Genomic DNA, 6,000 nt, shown 5'->3' with positions numbered 1-6,000 from the left:
AAAGTGTTTCTCCGATAAACGGGAGTTGCATAATTCTCATAGTTACAGGAACATGTATAAGTCATGAAGAAAGCAATAGCAATATACTAAACGATCAAGTGCTAGGCTAACGGAATGGGTCATGTAAATCATATCATTCTCCTAATGATATGATCCCATTAATCAAATGACAACACATGTCTATGGTTAGGAAACATAACCATCTTTGATTAATGAGCTAGTCAAGTAGAGGCATACTAGTGACTATTTGTTTGTCTATGTATTCACACATGTATCATGTTTCCGGTTAATACAATTCTAGCATGAATAATAAACATCTATCATGATATGAGGAAATAAATAATAACTTTATTATTGCCTCTAGGGCATATTTCCTTCAGCTTTTAGTAGCAATTTGGATAATTCTGTGCATAATATTCTGTTCGATTTTGGGGCATGAAAGGTCAGGGATTCTGTTATGGGTGGATCATGGCCTCCAGAACAATGCACACTATACAATAGCCTGAGCAAATTGTGGTCGGTGCCTTCGTATGGTTGTTAAATTACTGCTCTTTTTCTATACAGTAGCGGCACACTATACAGTAGTCTTATTTCCTCTTGCATCTCCCGAAGGGGCGCCGCCGCCGGTAGCGCCGCTGCTTCCCCGCCCAGCAGCGCCATCATCATATGACCGCACCACCACAGACAGTGGCCACTCGAAAAAACGGGGGCGATGAGGAGGCCAGGACCTTGGCACAGACCCGTGCTCCCAGCACCGGATCCCTCCTCGTCGCAGGGCCTGCCCTCCCGCCGGCTTGGTGGCCCGTGTTTGGGCAGCCGCCGCGACATCGTCGTCGGCGGATGCGGTGGGGGGGGACCGTCGCGGCTTCCGGCCGTGGGTTCCGGCGATGCCAAGCTTTAAATCTGAGCCGCCGTCTCCATTTCATTTCGTCCATGTTTCGATCTGGTACCTCCACTCCTCACCACCTCTCCCCCTCTCATCCACCCGCCCAGCTCCTCCACTTTAAGATGCAGATTGAAAGCCATCAGGCGCTTTGACTTCTAGGGAGCGTTCATGTGTTGCACTGATGCCTATGGTCTGTTAAACATCATGATATTCCTGTCTAATGGAATAAACAGGATAGTATTCTTGAACAAATGCTATACACAGACTCGTTGTATGCCTCATATGCTTCGCCTTTACTGCTTAATCTCTCACAAGTGACCTCTGCTGCTCATACTTTCACCTACTTAATGCATGCATAAGTCTACAATTCTTTGTGTATATAGTGAAATGGGTGTATGACAGGTTCTTTGTTTTCAATTTTGTAGCTTAGGCACTGGGATCTTCTTTGAAGTAACTGAAGCTATCCTAATTGACAAACTAAATTCAGTGGGTTATACTGAGAATCGATACTCTGCTCAGTTGTATTTTTACTGAAACATGGCATGTTGTTTTTGTTACTCATACCAAGGTTCAGGACCTTGATGAGTTGGCTGATGATCCATGTAGTTTTGACTTACCATGATCTGAATATGTATGTCAGTATACATGATTAAGTAATGGCTAAATGACTGGGATGTGTATGTCATCTTTAATTGAATTTAGATCCTTATTCAATCTGAATTTAAATGTTTTATCATTCGCCAGGTCTTTGCTTGTGATTTCTTGTGCTGTAAACTGTAATTAATCATCTTTATCTGTTGTCTATTATCCTACAGCTGGGCTCAGGCACTTGGAATTCTTTGCCACCTGATAATTAGTGAAGGTAGTATATCTCTGGATCGTAATTGGAATGCCAACTCTTCTAACAGCTGGGTGAGAAATTAATGCTTAATTATCATTTATTTAACTTTATGCTAACACATTAGATTATCTGGTGAAGCACATGTTTCATCTTGCATTCCCTACCTGTACAGACTGTAGACGGACAATACATTAGCTCTAATCTCAGACACTGATTAATTAACTATATTACTAATCAAATAGCCTGCTGTTTACTGGGAGCTGCTAATACTGCTGGCTTACTCTTTGGAACCTTCGGTTGATCTATACATGTGTAGCTAGCTGCTTTTCTCCATGGCGCATTTCGTGTAGATACGTAGAGATGTTGATTAGTAAATGCATGCAAACTGAATTCTGTATTAGTTTCCAGCTAGTAGCATCACTGAAACGACGGTTCTTCTCTATGCGAGTTAAACGGATTGCTTGGGTGAGATTTTGTTAGGATAATCTCAGAGGTTGCTAGCAATCAGTAGAGTTACTCATAGTACTAATACATGTGCAAGTTTTCTTTAATTAATTTTGGTGCTTCTCCTGATTGAAGATGGCTGTGACCAATTTCAGAACTACAAAACCCCATTAAACATTGTTGGTATGAATTGGGCTTGGAAAATACTCGATCGAGCAGCCTCCTTTGTTCTACATTTTGGTTCAGCCTTACACACTTCACCGGGTATATGAATTTATTTAGATGTATGTAGATACTTAGGCGTACAGGGACCCACTGTATTCCTTTTCTTTTTGTAACCTTACATTGAAATATCTAACTTTTTGTATAATGGATCTTTTCAGAGAATTGCCACCGCACCTAAAAAACAAGAGTTTCAATTGTATAAAGAAATCCATGTATGTGTGACAGAACCTTTACACGAGGTAACACGCTGATCTGCTTTGCTTCACATGTTATCGTCCCTATGCCTAGGTTTTCCGATCTGATGTGCTATTACCGCACGTGTGACGATGGTCGTTTGTGCTAAGGCAGGAGGGCAACAGCATCGACATGGCGATCGAGTCACTCCTGAATGCGGAGAAGCAATGTTGCCTAGCTGGCGATGTGGCCAGCACTAGGAAGGACATCGTCGAGCTCTCCTTCAAGGATGGCGCCTGGAAGACGCTTAACTACCAGATCGTTCTCCTCTCTAAGAGGAGGAGGGGCCAGCTCAAGTAGGTACAGTGTCACGCCCAATATGCGACCCTATCCAAAAGAAACTCGAAGGTCCCACCAAGGATAGACCCGCATATTGAAACGCTTTTGCAAGGTGGATATCATTACATCAACATTACATAATAGATGGGGATACATACAAGAGGCATACAATGCCACACGAATACAACATCACAATACATAAGAGCAACATCCGACTACGGATGAAACACAAACAGAAACTCAACGACATCCACCCTGCTAGCCCAGGCTGCCGACCTGGAACCTATCCCCTGATCGAAGAAGAAGCAGAAGAAGAACTCCAAAACAAGTAAACCATTGCTCTCGCGTCATGATCATCGCATGAACCTGTACCTGCAACTGTTGTTGTAGTAATCTGTGAGCCACGAGGACTCAGCAATCCCATTACCATGGGTATCAAGACTAGCAAAGCTTAAAGGAAAAGGAAGGGGTAAAATGGTGAGGTTGCAGCAGCGACTAAGCAAGTATGGTGGCTAACATACGCAAATAAGAGCGAGAAGAGAGCAAGCGGAACGGTCGTGAAGCTAGCAATGATCAAGAAGTGATCCTGAACTCCTACTTACGTCAAACATAACCCAAAGACCGTGTTCACTTCCCGGACTCCGCCGAAAAGAGACCATCACGGCTACACACACGGTTGATGCGTTTTTAATTCGGATCTGGTGTCAAGTTATCTACAACCGGACATTAACAAATTCCCATCTGCCTATAACCGCAGGCACGACTTTCGAAAGATTATACCCTGCAGGGGTGTCCCAACTTAGCCCATGACAAGCTCTCGCGATCAACAAAGGAATAGACCTTCTCCCAGGAAGACCCGATCAGACTTGGAATCCCGGTTTACAAGACATTTCGACAATGGTAAAACAAGACCAGCAAGACCGCCCGATGCGCTGACAATCCCGATAGGAGCTGCACATATCTCGTTCTCAGGGCAACACCGGATGAACACTACGTACAACTAAAACCAGCCCTCAAGTTTCCCCGAGGTGGCGCTGCAAGTGGCTCTGGTTCGGACCAACACTTAGACAAGCACTGGCCCGGGGGGGAGGGGCTGTAATAAAGATGACCCTTGGGTTAATTACTCCAAGGGAAATATAGGTGGTGGTGAGGCAAATGGTAAATCAATGTTGGGCCTTGCTGGAGGAGTTTTATTCAAAGCGAACTGTCAAGGGGGTCCCATAAATCACCCGACCGCGTAAGGAACGCAAAATCCGGAAACATAACACCGTTATGACGGAAACTAGGGCGGCAAGAGTGGAACAAAACACCAGGCATAAGGCCGAGCCTTCCACCCTTTACCAAGTATATAGATGCATTAATAATATAAGAGATATTGTGATATCCCAACCAAAATCATGTCCACCATGAAGAAATCTTCAACTTAACCTGCAACTAGCAACGCTATAAGAGGGCTGAGCAAAGCGGTAACATAGCCAAGCAACGGTTTGCCAGGAAGGGTGTCAAAGGTTAGAGGTTCATGGCATTTGGGAGACTTGATGAGAAAAAGATAGGTAACGCAGCATAGCGATAAAACGAAGCAACTAGCATAGCAATGATAGTAGTGAAATCCAGAGTAGCGGTCATCTTGCCTGAAATCCCGCAAGAAAGAAGAACGAGTCCATGAAGTAGACGAACCAACGTAGTCGAACGAATCCTCACAAACGCAACGTTACCGGAACTAAGAAGCAACACCGGAAAGAAACAAACAATATGGTAAACACACAAGCATAATCATGACATGATGCACAATCAAGTATGATGCATGTCCGGTTTAAAGAGGCATGGCATGGCAAACTGCAACACACAATACTACAAATTAAGTGGAGCTCAATATGCAACGAGTTGCATATTGACGAAACACCACATGACTTATTTAGTTCTCTCTCGTTTAGGTACTCAACAATATTAAATGTTATTAAACATGGCAAGAGGTAAAGCATAATGAAACTACCTATCTAGGCAAATTTAAATGAGGCCGGAAGTAACAAACAACAATTCCGGAAAATCCCCATATGCATATTTTAGATTCATACTGTTCTGCCCTAAACACAATTTTAATGTTGTTAAACAGCAACATAAAGTGAACCATGTTAAACTAGGCATTTTTCCACCCCATTTACATATAAAGTTTAATTAAAACCGAGCTACGGTTATTTAGTTATGAATTAAAGCATTTTAACATGGCATTATGCAAAATAAACACAAACAGCATGTTAAACATTTTTAACATAGATGAAAGTGGCATATTATTAATCTACACAATTTTCTGAGCATTTTACATATATGAATTATTTTAATCCGATGCACCATTTGTGAGTTTTTATATGCATGAAATCTAAGGGGTTTTTCTGTAAAACAGGTAAATCACTGGTTAAAAGGCTAAATTCGCAGATCTGAAAAAAAACGTATGCGGGCTGAATCTGCAGTTGGGGCCAACAGTGCACAGGGGCGGGGCTGCTCACCAGGCCTCATGGGCCGGTCGATGGAGGAGGTCGAAGCAGGCCGGATCTAGCGCGACTGGGCCTTGCTGGAAGCTGGGCCGGCCGGAAGGGGCGCTGGGCCTGGGGGCGATGCGGCTGGGCCTTGAGGCCTACGAATCTGGAGCTGGGCTGGATCGGTTCGACGGGAAGCAGGGGAGGCAGCAGGCGCTGAGGACTCCGGCGGCGAGGCATGGAGGTCGACGGCGAGAGGGGAACCGCGGGGAAGGCGAGGGACGACCGGGATCCGCCAGATCCGGTGGTGGGGAACCCGTTCCCGGCGACGGCGAGGACCACCGACGACGGGCGGAGCTCCATGGCTTCCTGTAGAGTGGGAGGGAGAGAGAGATCTTGAGAAGGAGAGAAGGTCAGAGGAGAGGGGAGACGGGGAGGCGCTACCTGGCGGAGGCGGCGGCCACGATCTCCGGCGGGGACTGACTCCGTTGACCCGCCGGAGCAGGGAACGACGACGGGAGGCGAGGTCGGGGCATGGCGGCGGCGGGGCTGACGGGAGAAGGGCTCGGGGAGCTGGGCAGCGCTCGCTCGGGCAGATCCGGGGCCATCACGGCCCA

At 45.6% G+C, this 6,000-nt stretch overlaps 1 protein-coding gene across 5 annotated transcripts in view; it reads left to right on the top strand.

The window, feature by feature from the left end:
* Positions 1 to 564: 564 nt before the first annotated feature.
* Positions 565 to 6,000, top strand: part of LOC123136316 (probable LRR receptor-like serine/threonine-protein kinase At4g20450) — a 39,443-nt gene continuing 34,007 nt past the window's right edge. Inside the window, exons 1-5 of one of the 5 annotated variants that reach the window (XM_044555673.1) lie at positions 565 to 946; positions 1,702 to 1,798; positions 2,327 to 2,435; positions 2,555 to 2,635; positions 2,745 to 2,926. The gene's annotated coding sequence lies outside the window, so the exon portion shown is untranslated. Of the gene's footprint in view, positions 947 to 1,388; positions 1,799 to 2,326; positions 2,436 to 2,554; positions 2,636 to 2,744; positions 2,931 to 6,000 lie in introns of those variants that run through there. The other 4 variants (XM_044555672.1, XM_044555675.1, XM_044555674.1 and 1 more) reach the window with 4 other exon arrangements.

The sequence above is a fragment of the Triticum aestivum genome, chromosome 6B, assembly GCF_018294505.1.
Source record: "Triticum aestivum cultivar Chinese Spring chromosome 6B, IWGSC CS RefSeq v2.1, whole genome shotgun sequence".
NCBI classification, from domain to species: Eukaryota; Viridiplantae; Streptophyta; class Magnoliopsida; order Poales; family Poaceae; genus Triticum; species Triticum aestivum.
Note: the sequence above shows the minus strand (reverse complement) of the source record. Positions and strands in the feature narration are given on the sequence as shown.